We start from the raw sequence: 18,374 nt of genomic DNA, 5'->3' as shown, positions 1-18,374 counted from the left end.
TTCTTTTATAAATTTCTTATTCCTTTTTCTTTGCTCGACTACATTAACATACAAATATTCCACGTGAAAGCAATTTACAGCCAAATCACATTCGATTTCTTACATTTTATCGAATCGATGCCAATTGACCGGAACTACCCTCCGCGACGGGGCCAGAAGTCGATACGCGTATCCCCCCGGTTGTAGAATTAATTAAAAACCGAGCGATCTCTCACGCAGCTACAATGAAAATATTATCGAATATTTGCGCAAGACTCGGGGCTCGATCATTTTTTCCACCGATTAATTGAAAAATCGCGCGAAGCGAACTCTCCGCGCCGAAATTTTTTTCCCGATCAAGCATCCCCTCCAACAGCCCCTAACCATTCCTACGTGTATACGTACATATACTGCGCGTTAGCTCTTGTGTTCGAATCTTCGGCGGATCGTCGAAAAGCGACGAACAATGGGAAATCGCGGGCCGAAAGTATTCGATTCGACACGAATGGATGCTTATAAGCGCGCGAACCTACCCTGTCGACGGCGCATCGCAAGCGCATGGGGGGCCGATGGCGAGAGCGCCGGAGCCTTTTACATTTTTACCACGGACGCGCGAGAACTCGATATTCCGACAAACACCGATTGGAAATGTTAAAAGATCGAAAGAATTTTAATGAAAACCCCCGACCATCAGGCGGCCTGGCCGAACGTGCCTTTTAATAGTTCATCCGCGTCCGTTTTTTCCTTTTTCCTTTTTTTTTTTTGCTTCACCCCACTCTGTTCCCCACCTACACCAGACCGACTATGTATCTCTGTCTCTCCCTCCTGCTCCCTTTCTCTTTTTTTTCATTCGCTACGTTTCGGTCCGCGAGCGGTCCGCTGCGGCCGGACACAGAAAATATATATCTGTTGAAAAAGTAAAGCGACCGCCGTACGTTCGCCACTATTCCGGATGGACGGATGGGCGGACAGACGGACGTACAAATGGAAGGGTGGTGAGGGTGGGGAACAGATCACGGGGAGGGAATTTTGCTTGCATCGAAAAAAAGACTAGCGACAAAGAGAGATGAAAGGAGAGGGAGCAAAAGAGAGAGAGAAGAGAGAGGGGGAGAGAGAGAGGGAGAGAGAGAGGGACAGACACTTAGCGATGGAAGTATGGGATTATCTGTCCTCGTGCATGTTTATTTTTCCCGTGATTACAAACGAAGTTAATCAGAATCGAACAAAATTAATTTTATTGTCCGCGGGAGAAAAAGCTCGAGTCTTTCCAACAAGAGATCCTTTTCACCCTTTCGTTCAGAAGGGTACCGTGTGCTCGTGACTTCGTACTTGATCTCTCTATGTGTGCCGTGAGAGCAGTCCTAACGGACGTGCAATTCATCTGGAATTATTACCAAGAAGTCGCGCGAATGCCAGCTGGAATTGGAATCAACGTCCAACGGGGGTGGTCCTCGCGATGAAGGATTTCCGGGACGATGTGTAGGTCGCACAAAAAGCAGCGTTACATTAATCAACGTCACCACGGTGGAAATAGAGATGATTTTGTGACTCGATAAATTGTACATTTAAAGTTCTGTGATTATCGTGATACGAGTGTCCATATTTTGCTCTTTACGCGGGGTGAGTTTTATTTAATTTGTATCCAAGGCTCGATGTTGCGTATATATAACTTTATTCTTTAATAAGTTCGTGATCAGTAAGTGACTAAGTAAATAATTAATAGAAAAATTTTTCCGCGGTCTAAAAATAGATATCTGTCTTAAACGGAGTTAATTTCAAAAGTTGTTGGTAGTTTCGCTACATTTTTATAGTTTTGTAGGCAATATTCATTTACATTGGTGTATTTTCATTAATTGAAACTATAATAAGAAAGTATCTACGTCTTGTATTCCAAGCGTGAAAGAAATGGAGCAAAATAAAATAAGAATTCCATCGTTGAGCCAAAAATACTATTTGGATCAAAGTATATAAAAGGTTAATGTACTAACGCTCTTCTCGATTGTCATGCTTATTGGAATCTTCAGTTTTATTTCATGAAACAATAGAGTCTAAATGGTAGACTTAGTCTGAGAATAAATTACGTTCCATACGTATATGTTTCATGAATCGAAACTATAAGAATAGAGAATTAAGTTCGCCAGCTGAACACGATATCTAACAGAATTAAATTCCGATCCCTTGAAAAATTGGTCAGTCAAAGAAACAAGTGGTTGGAAACGATCGAAAAAACGGAAAAGAGATAACACAACAGAGGAAGAAATGACGAATGCACGAAAAGTCGTGATTGACATAAAAACAGAACAGCGAAAATAGTCCACCTAGATCTCGCGTGGCTCGACATCGTATTAAGTGGTTTATAATCGATAATTGGCAATTAAAAGTGTCCTCGCTATCGACGGTCGGAGGCCGTGAAATTAAAATAGCGAAACTAGAGACTCGAGGGGTTGTGTGTCTGTGTGTGTGTGTGTGTGTGTGTCTGTGTATACACGTTGTGGGTTGATCGATCGAAGCAATGATCATCGAGAAAAGCCGCGATCGTGATAAATAGTCTGACTACGTGAAAAATGATAATCGATTAATGAACTTGCACGCACCGATATATACCGAAACACGTGGGCTATTCGTTCGGTTCGGACGCAATGTTGACAAAGAAAATTATTATTTTCGATTGGTAACACGAGCCGCCGAACGATGACCCGAAATAGTCATCGAGAAAGTGATGAACTCGAATTCCAACCTGATTACTTGCACGCGCTCCATTAACTCGAATTTTGTACGAACCAATCGACCGTGCTATATGTATAGTCGTCACACACGCCAGTTGCTCTTTCGATTGGCGATGTTCTTTTGCGATTTTAATCATTTATATATGTCGTCGGTGTCAATTAAAGGAAAATCATCGATGTCTTTTCCTGTGTATTTCCTGTCTAAGATTCCATTAAATGATCGCCTAAATATTCGACGAACCGAGTCATTAGATTTCCGTAATCCGGTCCTGTGATCATCATCGGACCAATTGGGATGAAATTCATGACATTTACGAGACATTTCTAGTATCAATAATGCTATACTAGAACGAAATTATTGTTAATTTATCGCAATTGTTAGTGGTGATATATTTGTTCTTTTACAAAAAAAACTACAGACTTGTATCATTATGTCATTCCATAAAGAACAGTATCGAGAAAACGATACATGAAGGGAAATGGGTGTTATTAATTCATTGTAACAGTTAGTAGAAATCTATTTGTACTTTTATAGAACTTCATAGACACAGATTATTAAATCATCATATATCTACGTAATGTAACTTTCCTGAGGTTTAAATTTAACTCTTAGAACTCTGAAAATTTATATGAAGTATTTAGCCAAAATACTTCAGTGAAACTTTTTAAAGGCAAGGATTTCGTTCTCGAAGGAACATACATATAAAAATTGCTTTACGAAATTACTTTATATGTATCTAAAAAGGGAATAATCATTTGTTTCTAAAAATCGGCATTGAAACGTCTATTTCATCAACCAAATAAACGAGAACCTCTCCGAGAAGCTTCAAACAATTATTCGCGGAATTATCACAAATTGACTGGAACTAACATACCGCATCTCTCTTCCAAAAAGCAGACATTCCTATCTCCATTATCAAACAACTAAACACAGAAACTTACCAAAAAAATGTCGAAGCACAAACTCATCAAGCAACTCGACAATTTCAACGACGAGATTGCAGGCGAATTTACACGAGGGTGGAACGCAGACAGTGTCGTTCGCGCACGTGCTGCATCGTTTAACCTAAATCGCGCGAGCGCCGCGTATATATCATTAGGCATTAAGCGTGCTAATTACAACTGTCTCTAAGCAGCTACATTAGCGGCGGCTAAACCGGCGCCATCGTTCCGGGAAACATGGAACGAATTTAGCGCGTCTATTACCGAACGATCCTTAACGACTTCTTGGAATGCGAGACGCAGAAACTCTTGTCACGATCACGAGAAACCAACCCCCTCTTGTTCCTCCCTCTAGAATTAACACTGGCAATAACGATAACGCTGTTTGGAATCCGTTCCGAGACACTCGAAACTTAATAATCGCGAGCGAATTACATGGAAAGGAGAGCATGAAATGCGTCGTCCAGCGACCACAAAGAGGGTAAAAGATTGTGGGGAAGCAGATTGCGTTTCATACAGCTGCGCAACACGCGTCTCTATGCATATCCATATATGCACATACATTAAACGAGCCAGTTTACCGCGGATGGTCTCTCTGACGAAACTGGTTTCGCTAGGCGCATGAGAGAAGCTTCTCTCTCTTCGCGAGCTAATGCCGGCTCGCACGGTGAATCATTATTTATTTTTGCGTTTCACACTGTGAAGCGGTTCTCAGTGGCCGCGGGACAAACCAGAGAAGCTGATGAAACGAGAACGCGACGCGTACGGCCGTTAGAGGAAACGAGAAACCTATCCCAAACCCAGGATACACGTTGAGGGGTGTTGGCGATGAAGACGATGAAGAAAGAGAGGAAACATCCGCGCCTACGCAACCAACGATGAAACAACGTGAGAAAGAGATACAAGATGGGGTGACTGACGGAGATAACGCTCGACAAACGTGCACTGGCGAAGGATGAACCGAGGATGGACGAACGAGGGGGCAAGAGATGACGAACTCAGAGGGAAGAGGATGCTTCGGTGAGCGTCGCTCGAGTAATTATTACGGATTTTCCGGATCTAATTCTCCGGACGGTAACACGACACAATTCACTCACGCAGATTGCGCACGAGAGGATGTAAATTCCTGTCAGTCGGACGGTCCATTTCATCTCCTCTTTTTCGTCGGCTTCTAACCGACACCGAGGTCGACGCTGGACGATTATTCGGTTTTCCACTTTCCCTTCTATCGTTAGCTGTATCTCTCTTTCTCGTATTTTCACAGAGTACCGTTCTCCTCACTTTTCCATCTCTTTTCTATCCTCGACCATAGTAGTACTATCCTTCTCACTGGTTGCTAGACTGGGTCGTTTCCAACCCTCCATTCTGGTTCTCGGCTTTTAACCGCGATTACGGGGATCTCGAGTAGGCCTCTCGAGATCGAAGTAAAGGCGATTCAGTGTTTCCTCCGTGTTCGTCGATTTTCTTCTGAATTCAAGGTTACCACCGCGAAGTTCTCTCTCTCTCTCTCTCTCTCTATCTCCCTCTTCTTCGTTCTGACTGTATTACCTGAATTTCCGCTTAATAGAATTTCGGTCTTCATCAACGTACTGCTTTCTCTCATTCTTCTTTTTTCCTCTCTTCTTTAATCGCTTCTTTCATTTCCCCGGCTCTTTTCAATTTTCGACCGTTTCGCTCGGTCTTTTGAAGCCCGGCCACGGAATAATAGAACAGATTCCACGGCAATTTTTTCGAATCCAACCTTGCACCGCGAGCCAGCACCGTATCAATTACGCCGATTTTTAAATTGTTACCGCTCTCCCCTTTTCGTATTCGCCCTTCGTATCGAGATCGTTCCTTAATTTCCTCCACTAGAGAAAGGAGAGAAGACGAGAGAATAAGAGGATAGATGCTCCGGTCTCTGACAGATCGTTTCATTGAAATCTAAAATCTGTCCAAGCTCGTGGAAACGGTGAATCGGAGAGTAAGTATATGCTGTCACTTCGGATCTATCATTAGGATTACCGGGAATTGCTAATCACCAGTTAAGTTAATTTCCCTGAATGTTGTCTCCCCTTTTCTCTCTTGGCCATGTTCGATGGATCTTTAAGATTAAAAATCGTTGGCTGGGTCGTGCCCTGTATATTTAAATCACTGAATACCATTCTTTCGTGTGCCAGTCATAGTTAAATCTAATTTTGAGCTTCACTCAAATGTTTCGCACGGTTTTGCACTGTGAAGATTCAACAATTCTGGGGCATCTATTAAATTTATTTAAGTAAAGCATATGTATATGTATATTTATTCGTTGAATTCAGTTTCTTTCTACCTCGAGTTAAGTTTACTAGATTCATATAACAGAATGGGAATTTAAATTTTGCAGAGATCTTTAACAAAAGAAAACAGAAACATCATTTGCATAGTAAAGGCAAATGTTTGTTCCATTGACAAATGAATCACGAAGGATAGCAGAGATAAACAAATTTAGTACTTCCACGAGCAGGCTTTTATCTATTACACATATCCTACGAAGATATATTTCATTATGTGATCAAGCATGCCAAAGCATTCCTCCACCAAAGGATTCTAATCAAAGGAAATATGTTTCCTAATTACGGAATGTATTGCAGTCCTGCTATGTGTCCATCGTTGATCTCAAAGATAATATTAGGTTGTGATAGTGATGAATCATCGATATAATTCAATTTCCATGAAATCATGAAAGTTTCGTAATATCGAAATATACAGCTTTCTATTTAGCAAGCAGAAATATCTAGCTTTGTCTTTAAAAGAGGATGCTTGGCATCGTTTCAATTCTGTCATTTCTTAAGGATCGTTTAATCCAGGAATTAGTAACTATCTCGAGAGACATTGATTAATTCGGAATAATGAATATTTTGTGTGACCTGCTTTTACTTCTTCATTATTTCGGCGAGAAAGATGCTGTACAACACTTTTTCAATAAAATCATCGTATTTTTAATAAAGTCGTAGTTTCTATCACTTCCGCTTACTGGAAAAATGTTTCATTCTTATTTCTATCATTTAAGGTAATCTGATATGTATTAGGTCTTCTATGGGATTTAAGTCTCCTTCGAAATTTTCAACAAAGTAGATTAAAAAAATTAGAAACAAGTAACACGATAAAGGTGCCACCTAAAAATTCGAATGTACAATATATTGGAACAGGGAGAGCCTACAGAAAAATTCCCTAAAAACATTTTATTCCTATTAGAGTAGTGGTAATATATGAGACTTTTGCTAAATTTTTTTAGTGTTATACTTAATTGTACTTAATAAGCTTGACTGCATTAGTTTCTATTTAATGCATTTTATCAACGATTTTTTTTTATTTTTCGACATTATCAGTTTCTTAATAATAACTATCGTATATTCCAGTAAATTTCAATTTTAAACCACATTCACTTCGTCAGTACTCAATCGTCAAACTTAATGGAACCTAAATATTCCCATAAACAAACGTTCGAACTTTTCTACATTAGAAACAATTACAAGGCAATAACAGTAAAGCGCAAGCAATTGGATAATTTCCAAACTGTAATCAACGAGACTCGAATGTCGAAAACTCGATTCATTTTCATGTTGTTAATAACACCTCGTCCCCGTGAACCGCGTTCGGATCGAGAAGAACAGGGAACAACAGAAGGGATTGTAGAGGTGTACGATACCTCGCGTGACGCCTAATTAGACGTTCTTCGTTCAAAATATCATATTCGGAAACTAGAACAATCTAGATATTAGCCATCGTGTCACCGTGCATGCGACGACAACGGAGGCAACGACGATGACGACGAAGACGAAGACGACGACGACGACGACAACAACGATGTCAAAGAGGACGACGAGACACGCACACGGACCAGAGTCAGAACCGTGTGAGTGGTCATTAAGGATGCCGGGGGCCACTAATCGTCATCAGAGACGTATTCACCGACGATTCCATACGCAGAAAATATAAAATTGCCCGTGCACACCGGTCAATAGGCATAATGATTATTTTCCGTGCTATAATGAGCGCCAGTCTCTCCCACTCGTGTGCTTCTCTTGGATTACGTGTGCACGTTCGACGGATAATAAAGGATCCGGGTCAATAGCGGTGTAATGAGGTATCTGGACATCGTCGCCAAGATTCTCCTACCCCCGTGGGAACGTTTCCTGCACCATGCAAACGACAAACGCTCCTAGAGGATGCTATTTCTACTCGTGCACTTAATGACTGCTGCCTTTTTTAAGTATCTCTTTCAATATGTTTGAAGGTATTCTTTAGTTTTGGCGTTTCACGTATCTTCATGCATCTTGTGGTTTTGTGTGCGATTATGCCGTTTAACATGGAGATCGGAATTCTTGTAAGGAAATTGGAAATTAGAATTTATGGAGGTTTCATTGTAACATTGTTACATTGAGTTTGTGAGATGTTCTAAAAAGAAACCGGAGGTTAGTTTTCGATGTTAAAGTTTGTTGGAAATTGTGAAAGAAGAATCGTTTAGATTTGCTCCTTCTCGTGCTTATTCAGGTCATTCGTTTTCTGGAAATTTTCAACGATCGCGTATGGTGTAATATTTTGGTTGTCTTAGGAAATTTTTAAACAGTTACGATATTCTCTCGGCGCAAACTACGATAAAGTCTCTCACAAAGCAGACATTTTCCAATACCATTAAACATTTCTGACAAAGTCCTATAAAATTTTCAATTTGATCTCCAATCACACTACATCGACTCTGTAAAACTTAGTATCTTCATTTAATTTTACAAATTTCTAACATATAAATGAAAAGTTAAATTAATATAAGACTCTATTGTTACCGAAAACAATGAAAAATTTGAAATCATGCATAAATAATGTTCCACAATAATAACTAGACTGTGATTTTCTATACAATTTTATATTTTTATGAATAGAACTAAAGGAACGGAACCTACGTAGAAATTTATTTCATCTACTAAAGATTATAGAGTACTTTGCTTTGTGTACTATGGATGCATCTTTGTGTACTATGGATTTTCCCAGCTTTGAAATCATTATAAATGCATAAAAATCCACATTCTAATAGTAATCATCTTCTAATAATAATAATCCCTAAGTGAACTTGCCGCAGCTTTCCATAAGGCGTATCGAATATCCAATCTCAAACGACCTTTACAAATTTCCTCAGCCATTCAGAACGTACTCGAACAAAAATTCATTTATGCTTCCCCTGATGGGCGCGTGTTTTCGGCGGCGCGACGCGGAGTGCCAGCCCTCGGTCCGATCGCGGAACGTTCGCCGGCGATTTCACTTGCGCATATTCATTAACGCGCGGGGGATAATTCATTCGTCGCGGCGGGGAAGGGAGAAAAATATTTTTCGTCGGGTAAAAAGTGCACACACAGACACACAAGGGAAAGAGGGAATTCGCGTGACGAGAATTTTCGTGGGTCCCGGTAATTATGAGAATGCGTGTATTTAATTCTGCGCTGGATTAATTCGATTCGCCCGGCAGAGGGGTAAAAGAGGCAAACGCACGCGTTCGAAGAATACGTGTAATCGTTAAGTTTCGCTTTCCTTCCGTTTCTCCCTCCTTCGTTGTTGCTGCTTTTCTCTACCTTCTCCCCCTTCATACAAATTCCTTTTTCCTTTTGTTTCAGACGTGCTTTCATCGTCGATGGGAAAAATTTAAATTTGACATTGGTTTTTATGCGGGCGAATTAAAGCGAGCGAAGTGAGGACAACATAAAAATTGCACCATAAAGTCGGCAGTATTTTGTGAACCCTGCGGTCCATCGTATCGATGACTGGGATAAAAGTCGTAAGTCTCGTGGAGTTCCTTCTACCCATCGATTTATAACACTACAGTCTTAAATTTTGAGCTTTCCTTCCATAGGAATTAATAAAAATTCAGTTTTCCCTTTTTTGGAATTGTTAAAAATTCATTTTTCTTTCTCTCGTAATCGCTAAAAATTAATGTAATATTTTATTTTAATATCTTACCACTTCAATTATAATTTAAATACACTTTAATTGTTGGTTTTTCTTGTTTTAAGCAACAGTGTCTGTCAGTGATAAGTAGAATGGAACAATTAATTCCAATGAATTTTGGACATGGATTCATTGACTTCATCCTATATATTAATCTTATTTCATGAATGGATGGGATTACCAATATGTGTGTATTAAAGTCTGATCAATACGAATAAATCAATACATAAAAGCTTGAATAAATGATTGAGTTTCGTTCTTGTCTCCGGCTACCTCTAATGATTATAGAAAAAGACCACTACGAATTACTACAGTTCTTTGCGTACATATTTGCTTAGTTCATACACACGTATGTTATGTGTATATACATATCTGCAAAAAATACTGTAATTTATTCTAGGAATAAAAAGAGGACTTTTGAAAGAATTGGCAGCTTAAAATGAACCCTATTTACGTTCTCTATTCTTTACATGTTATAAACACTGGATCAATTCGAATACTCTTTTAGCGCTTTTCTCCCGTGAACTCTTTCAAGGAGTGATACCATTTTCAAAGCGAAATGTACGAAATAGTTCGGTATAAATAATTCTTAATAGCGTTTGAAGTGATACTTTATGCAGGAAAGGGGAGACGATAAATTAGAAATAGAACAATTGCGACGAAAGGCACGAAGTTCGAGGCAAGTTTTAACGATCCCGCGGAATTCGTGTAACGAAATTCCCGTGGACTCGCGAAATTTCCGTAAATTAGCCGGCGCTAAGTAACACCGAAGTCGTCATTTCGCATAATTTACTCGCATAATGCCCGGGTACCGGCGAAATTGAATCGTTAGGACTAACCGCATCGAAATAAATGGCGAGGTCGCAATTTAATAAGGACCAGTCACCATCTTCCGGTGATTAATTCTTGCTAAAAAGTTCCAGCAACTTTACAGACTCCTTTCTCATGGATCCTAACTTCTTGGAGTCATTCTCACCGACCGCCGACCTACACCCCCACCCCTTCAGAACTGACTATCCCCCGTTCGTACAACGAGGGTAGAGGTAAACTTTCGACCCCCTCCAACTTTCAACTTTCTTTCCCGTAAAACAGCCGGCAACGACGTCCCTGTCCTCTGTGTAACGCCATCGACACCTAATGTATTTAATTTCCAATTAGCCACGGCATAATTCGATCAATATTTATGGCCATCGAATCCGCCGTTTTCGTCCACTTTTGCCATTTCCTGTTCCATGAAATTTTATTCTTTTTGTTATTTCGCTCTCTGAAACGAAGTATTGTTTATTATAATTCTTATATATTCTGATGCTTATGTAATGCTTCGCAAGTGTTTGACATAGTTTGAAATAGTTTGCGAAGCTTTTCTATAATCTTCTTGTTGTAGAGGCAGAACTTATTAGTGAATATGTTTACGCATTCATAAGGAATTAAGAAACGTATGAAATAACGAAAATAAGTTACCTTTTATAATATTTAGTGAGTACAATAGATCTCTATTCAGTTATTAGCTCATAATTTAGTTATATTAGACACTTATGATAAATGTGCCAAAGGAAGAAAGTTTGGTATGTAAAGTAAAGTTTAGTAAGGCTGTCGTCGAAGATATTCGAGGATAGAAGCAGGATATCTTAAGATTGAAATAAGTTGCCAACAACTTAGGCAATTATGGCCATAATTACGACATACATTATGCTAATTTTGAGACTCCGTTTATTCCCTGCCAGTCTTTATTCGCAAACTTTCAAATTGTAGGAAAAGTTTCTAAAAAAAGTCGGAGAAACAGTGAGATCCATCTTCCAATTTTCCTTGGCACGAATGGTATCGCGATAAACTATCGCATTTTTGCGATAAAAATCATTCTAACTCGCGTTGCACGAGGACAATAAAGGAAGATCTACAACCAAGATCGTCGCTAATCGCTATCTTCCCGTTTCATCAATGAGAAATTCATGCGAACAGGGGATGAAACAAGTCTTACCAAGTATCGGACCATATTCATTCATCATTATTTTCCAAAGAATCATTTGGATAGATCAGTACTTTTTATGTATACGTAATTGTTTAAAAAAGTTGTACTTCTCCGCAACTTTTAAACTATAATGGATAATCAAATTGCTATGATCAAGCAGAGAAATGACAAAACTATGTTTTACGATATTAAATAATTTGTACAATTTTTAAGATCCTTAATAATATATGTATATTACCAAAAACACAACATATTTTACAATGTATTTCCAATTCTTCTTTAAACTTCAAATATGTAGAAATTACCGAATGATCGTCTCTAAATGAATACATAGACGGAATATTATCCTACTTTTTCGAGTCTTAATCCACTATTCCTTCCTTAAATAAATAAACAAAAGTAATTAATAAATATTGTAGCCAATATATCCTACTATTAATACGACTTTTCAAAATTCAACCATTTTAGCTTATCAACCATCTGAATCCATGTATAGTCCACATAGCGACACTTTTTCACCAAGAATCGGGTAAAAACGGGACAAAATTGATACGTTCGATCTCTCGAACGTTAAATTCATCGGAAAGCAGCAAGACACAAAGCGAACCAGCACGAATCGGGTTTCCCTCTGTTCCTCCTCGATCCGCAGCCCCTGCCGTTGCTTAATGTTTCATTCGGCAACGCGAACGAAAGGTTTATTAAAATACGCCGGATGAAAAACGAGAATCGTAAAAATCCAGAATCCCAGGGCCTTTCGATATTTTTTTTTCTTCGTATTTTTTCTTTTTTTTTTGTCGACAGTCAGTGGAGAGGGTTGGAAAAGAGGAGCTGAACGGGGGAGGGGAATACAAGTTATTACGCGACGCTTGGCTCAGACCCGTTTGAAATCCCCGAAGCCATTAAAATAGAAATGGGAAACTCGGCCCTCCCAATTTCAGCATAATATTGTGATTACGATATGCAGAGACGCTTATATATTCGCGCGGGTTCGGACAAATGCCCCTTGCCCAGTGTACACCCAATATCAGTATCGCCCTTCTCCACGTTTCTACCCCAATACATTTATTCCTGCATAATCGAGCTCTCACGTCATTATTCCTCCAACGCCTAAATGTATATTTTAATAATACATCCATCGCCGGACGCGATATCCTTCGTTTGCCTTATTTTATTTAGTAGGACCATCGTTGTCCGATTCCAGTTTCTTACTCGTCTGGCCACTATGATCACATGTGATTCGCTTTGTTTCTAAAGCGAACTTTCTAAGGACGGATTTCCGTTCCTTGTTTAACCATTTTTTGAATATCGTGACGATATACGAGATACGTTTAACTTTTGTTTAACTGGAGTGTGATTTCGAAAGATACGATGAATATTACAGGGCCAGTATTTTTCTCTGTCTGACCACAAATGTTCGGTTCTCATTGCTCGTTGGGAAAGATAACCATTGCAATTTGTTTCGCTCGTATATTGAATTCTTAAAATCCCCCTAATCTTCCAAGATCTAATCTTTCCTCGGGATTTAAACAAAGGGATTTAAAAATATGTATTATATAACAGGCTTTGCAACACCTTTAGCTCAAGAAAATTTTCTAAAAATCTCCCAAGATCTAAACTTCTGTCAAGATTTAAACAAAAGTAGTACAGAATGTCTTCCACTGTTTGATGCAGAAAAAAATTCACGAATAGCCAGAAAAGAGAACTATCGCGGCACTTCCGTGGCATCACCATAAATTCCAAGTGGTATGGTTACGTGGGTCGTATTCGCGCGTGAGATAGTGCCGCGAGTAGAGAATGTATCAAAATCAGGCGCGAGGTTGCTTTATGGACGGGAACGCTCGTAAATACGCACTTCTGCTACTCCTACCCGGTTGTGGAACGCCCGGGACTCGGAGAGAAACTGCCTGGGATAGGTTGGCCGATAGAGAAAGGGCCACGAAATAGCTTCTACGGGATGCTAATAAAAGATAGAACCGGATAGATAGAGACTCCAGCACCAGATATCGCCTCTCCCTAACTTACTAGGTTCCATTGTTTCGCAGATCGTCGTCGCCGTCGTCTTCTGACCAACGTCATGAAAGGAACAGCAATTGATTGCCGAGGAAGTACCAACGGAAATAATTCTAGAAAACGCAGATAGAAAGGACTTGGATGAATTTTATTGGCGATGTTAGGTGCGTCAGCTGTTGCTCGACAGACGTAGGAAGTGGTGATTAAAGAAGTGGGAAGTTGGATGTTCTATGGAACGTCTCGTTTTAGTAGAATTTGGTTGGAAACTTACATGGAGGCGAATTGAAATCGTATGGACGAATAAAATGAATTGTGGAAGGAAACTTAATTAAGCAATAATTGTAATAGTATGTATCTTGTTGGGGAAGATTTAAACAGCTGGGTTGTTTAATTTGTAAATTTGAGAAATCAAATACTTGAACTTCGAAATAAAAAAATTTGAAAACAAAAAATTTGCAAAATTTGTAAAAATATTTGAATATTTGGGAATTTGAACGTTTGAAACTTTAAATTTAAAATATATTTTAAATGTTTTTTAAAACATTCTCCATCCTTTACACATCAGTAGATTCCTATCTACACTGCTCTCAACGCAAATACGAAACACTTTAGTTTTATACATTTCCAAGAAGTTCTCCATTACCACGAAACTACATAATCTTCATCTATCTCAACAAAAACTGCCACCACAATTCTTGACATCATATTATTATAACTGTGCTTTCAATAAAATTATCAATCAGTTTCCACGAATGAAATCACGAGGCTATCAGACTCTCATCAAGATACGCTTCTTGCTCTATGTTTTATAAACGTAGAATCTCGATTCTAGGAAAAAAGAAAGAATCGTGTTGTGCATGGAAATCATGTTGCCGTGCCCCAGAGGACAATCATCCGTAAGGTGTGCTCGAGTCAAGGGTACGTTAACATTTCTCTGAAACGGTTTCCCGAGCGTTTCCCAGCCGATTCAAACCTGGAATTCCCTTACGAGCAGTAGAAACAGTTATACCCCTTTGCCACAGTGTACTGATCGATATCCAACGATCGAACTTCCTTTCCCGCTGTGCATTGCTTTACGAATTTAGAGTCCCACGATTTACTGACTCACCGCTAACCTTGCTAACCTCTCTATTCTAGTGTTCTAACATTTACTCTCGAACCAAAAAGAAAAAAGGAATATAAACTAAAATAACTAGATATAATCAAATCCGTTACCTTCTTTACGTTACCTTCGATCCAGTCGCGTATTTACAATTACTATGTTACTTTGTTATTTTCACACAATGGAATAATTTCTTGTGAATATTTTAAGAAGAAAAAGGACAAGTTTGTAGGCACAATTTTCATAATTTTCCTACTTTGGGCGACGAAGTACTATTATGTCCGATTTCTTGTTTCGATTCTATACAAAAGTGCCCAAAATTTGGGATACAAAAATTCGAAGATCATAGAAACTTTAAATAATTACGAATTCTAAACACTTGGAGCGCAAGAATTCAAAGTAGAAACAGAAAATTTCATCGAGAAGGAAAGGACGCAATATATGGGACGATAAGACAAAATGCAGCGAATGAAAAAGAAAAAAGCTTCATCATCGGTGCGTGGAGGAACAAAAGGGGGAAAAACACGGTCGTTGGAAGTTCCTGTTTCGCACGAAACAGTCCGCTTGTCACAAGGACAGAAACAGGCGGCATGAAAGCAGGGAGCAAGGTGTTAGTCCGCACGGAATTTCCTACGCTTAATGCCGGATACGAGGCTTAATTGCACCGCCACACAATGTAAATATTCCGCGTCAGTTAACCACCGTCCAACGTACACGCACGCGTGTGAATGAAACCGGCCACTCTGTCATCTACGGTAATGCCAGTGTGTCATCGTTCTCTCTCCGTCTCTATCTCTCTTTCTCACTGGAACCCACGTTATCGTCCACAATGAATCTTTGCAAACCGGCCTTTTTATTCTCTCCCTGCGAAACGTATCTGAGCAAACAGCGTAATATAGATGATTGCACGGCCGCCGATGACAAACGCTAAAAATACCATGATTTAGGGCGAACGCTGGTTGATAAACTGTACCCAGGGAGTAGACAAGATCCGAGTATTGCATATTTCACGCGGCGCTTAACGCCAATGCGTTAGCTCTCCCGTCGATTCCGGACCTTTCCTCATACATTACCCCTTCGTTCAACGATTATGGATCGACTACAATCAGATACAAGTGGAGTAAGCTTTGGAACTTGCTATTCTATTAACGTTTTCTGAACAAATTTAAAGTTGGAGCGTGGGGAATAAAAGGAATTGGAAAGAATTTTGTAGTGACAGCATCGATGGAGAGTTTAAAGGCTTCGACTGTTTGAGATTTCAAAATTTCTATGATTATTTTACTATAAAGATTTGGAATGCTGGTAGCTTATGATAATGTTTGAAATATTACTGAATCAAAGAAATTAAATTTGGGGTTGAGATTAAGGGTAAATATCAGAATTTCAAAGTTACTCGCATAGTTAGAAAATTAAATCTGTGTCATCAATTAATAAGTAACAAAAAGTTCATAGTTAAACTTAAAAATTCTGATAATATTTCAAATACATTATAGATATAATATAATAAATATATAATATAAAGAATTGTAATTAGGAGCTTTGAATATCGAAGCTAACAAAATCATTCGACTGATTTTAAAATTACATTTTTATAATTATTATAGACTAATAATAACATTGACCAATCGGTATATAAATTGCCTTTGTAATTTAAAAAGCATTGGCGAAGGGTAGAACTTATTAAAGATCGATACAGTTGGCAAAGTTAAAATCTTGGTATCAACACGGGTGGAGAGCAGCAGCGAGATACGAATTTCTCTTTTCCTTCCGCGATATACAGATAGGAAAGCGCAAACACGGCGTGCACGGGTGACCCGGCCGAAGGAAGTTCCTAATCCCTGTGGCCGGCTAACGTTCAAACCCACGGCTAGCTCGCCGAGCAGATAGTTACACCTCTATACGGAGATACAGGTAATGCCTGTTTACAGATATCGGGGCAAACATTAATACGAAGTAGCTTCCACGTACACCGGAGGATTACGTTATTCTTAGAACCGCAAACATGACATTTTAACCAATTTTATATCCGACACATCTTTTATTCTTTTTATGATACAAAGAAAAAGAGGCTTCGAAAGTTGAAATTATACCACTTTTAGGTATTAATTTCCGTCAAAACTAATTTCGATAGTTAACTGTTATTAGAGTACCTAAATTTCTGTTCGTAGATATCGAGGCATTTATGGAAACACTTTAATTTAAAAATTGGAAAATTTGAACTTTCAATTAATATGAGAGATTCACAGATTTTACACAATTAAATTTTAAAGATTCCTACGATAGCCCATATGCGTCGTTAGGCCAATTAAACAATTTTAACGAATCACTAGTTAAACAATCTGTCGAATTTGTTAAGGCAATCATCGTAAAGACGAGTTTCTGAAACGTCATAGCGATAAATCTCTTACACATCGACAATTAATCGAAAAACTTCTTATTGCTGGATTCGAGCTACTTCCGAGAGAAAGTTAAAGAGTAAGAGAGGAAGGATCGGTGGTTGCGGTCATCAAGGTGGAAAACGGGTCTGGGTGGTGGCGACACACACGTATAGTATCATCCCTTTCAACCCCCGTACTTAGGGTGACCATCTCATTTATATAGTAAAACAGAGTCGCGCAATGGTGAAGCAGGGACCGGGAGTTCAGTTTGTTTGTCGAGCAAACGTTTGCCGACGACACCGCCGGACACTGGTGCCTAGCTAGCTCTGGTCCTTGGTACAAGTCTGTCTGAACCACTGAAGGTGGGTCCAGAGAGGGTTGGGTGGTAGCAAGGGGGGAGGGATTTAATACCATCTCCCAGGATGAACAGTGGTGGTCAAATAACTTCGGCCAAGTGATTCCCTGCGACGGTATTAATGTGTCCAGTCCCTTCGGGCTTCTGCTTCATCTCGAAATGTCGATAATCTAAAGGCGTTCCTACTACCAGCCCCTCCAGCGTCATTAACTTCGCTCTGTTCGCGAGAATTATTCCTACGCCTGCAACTATACAACGTATATCAATTAAAAACAAAAATTCTCTTTGTTGGCTAACAAGATGAGACTGTCCCGATAATACTTTCCTACCAGACGTTAGTTAGGCTGGTTTAATTAAGCAGCTTCGATTACACGGTCCAATAAAGGCGCGAAGGATTAAATTCACCATGTAAAAAGTCCACAGTCACCACTCTCGCAATCAGTATTAATTGAAAATTCCCATCGACGTCTCTGGGTACAGCGACTCTGACGTCAATTCAAAGAAACAAACACCTCATCCTCTGTTGGTTCTACCGAGAGAGTGAAACAGTTGAAGCAAGGAGAAAGCGGAATGAAGAGAGAGAGAGAGAGAGAGAGAGAGAGTGATAGGATGGACGGTCGCACAAACGAAGATTAAACACGAGTGACGCTCGCGATTTCAAGATTCCATTCGTCTTACTCTAAGATCTAAACATCAAGGTCGTAAATCCATCAATAAATCCCGGCGCCCTCCTCGCGGTGACCACATTTGCTTAGGGATAAGAAGCAAAGACAAGCACACGAGGAGGGGGATGGAGGTGTAAGTCTGTAGGGCAGTGAGGAATGGCTTGGTCTAGCGAGCCTTTAGCCCCGGCTTAGCATGTACTGGAAACACCATCCCCTATCCTTCGTGTCGGGGCCAAGTTATACCCGCAAACAGTCGTACATTAGTGCCTGCAGGAGTCCTGCAGGATTTATAA

General features: G+C 39.5%; 1 protein-coding gene and 1 long non-coding RNA gene across 6 annotated transcripts in view; one reads left to right on the top strand and one right to left on the bottom strand.

Moving 5' to 3' along the window:
* Positions 1 to 18,374, bottom strand: part of pdm3 (POU-domain protein pdm3) — a 212,218-nt gene that overhangs the window by 160,903 nt on the left and 32,941 nt on the right. The window lies entirely within an intron of this gene.
* Positions 1 to 18,374, top strand: part of LOC143303396 (uncharacterized) — a 60,161-nt gene that overhangs the window by 19,372 nt on the left and 22,415 nt on the right. The window contains exon 3 of one of the 3 annotated variants that reach the window (XR_013059597.1): positions 13,614 to 13,942. The exons of 1 other annotated variant lie outside the window; for it this stretch is intronic. This is a non-coding gene — a long non-coding RNA (uncharacterized LOC143303396). Of the gene's footprint in view, positions 1 to 9,271; positions 9,427 to 13,613; positions 13,943 to 18,374 lie in introns of those variants that run through there. One more of the 3 variants, XR_013059595.1, reaches the window with a different exon arrangement.

The sequence above is a fragment of the Bombus vancouverensis genome, chromosome 11 (assembly GCF_051014615.1).
Source record: "Bombus vancouverensis nearcticus chromosome 11, iyBomVanc1_principal, whole genome shotgun sequence".
NCBI lineage: Eukaryota > Metazoa > Arthropoda > Insecta > Hymenoptera > Apidae > Bombus > Bombus vancouverensis.
This window is presented reverse-complemented; position numbering and strand designations above follow the sequence as displayed.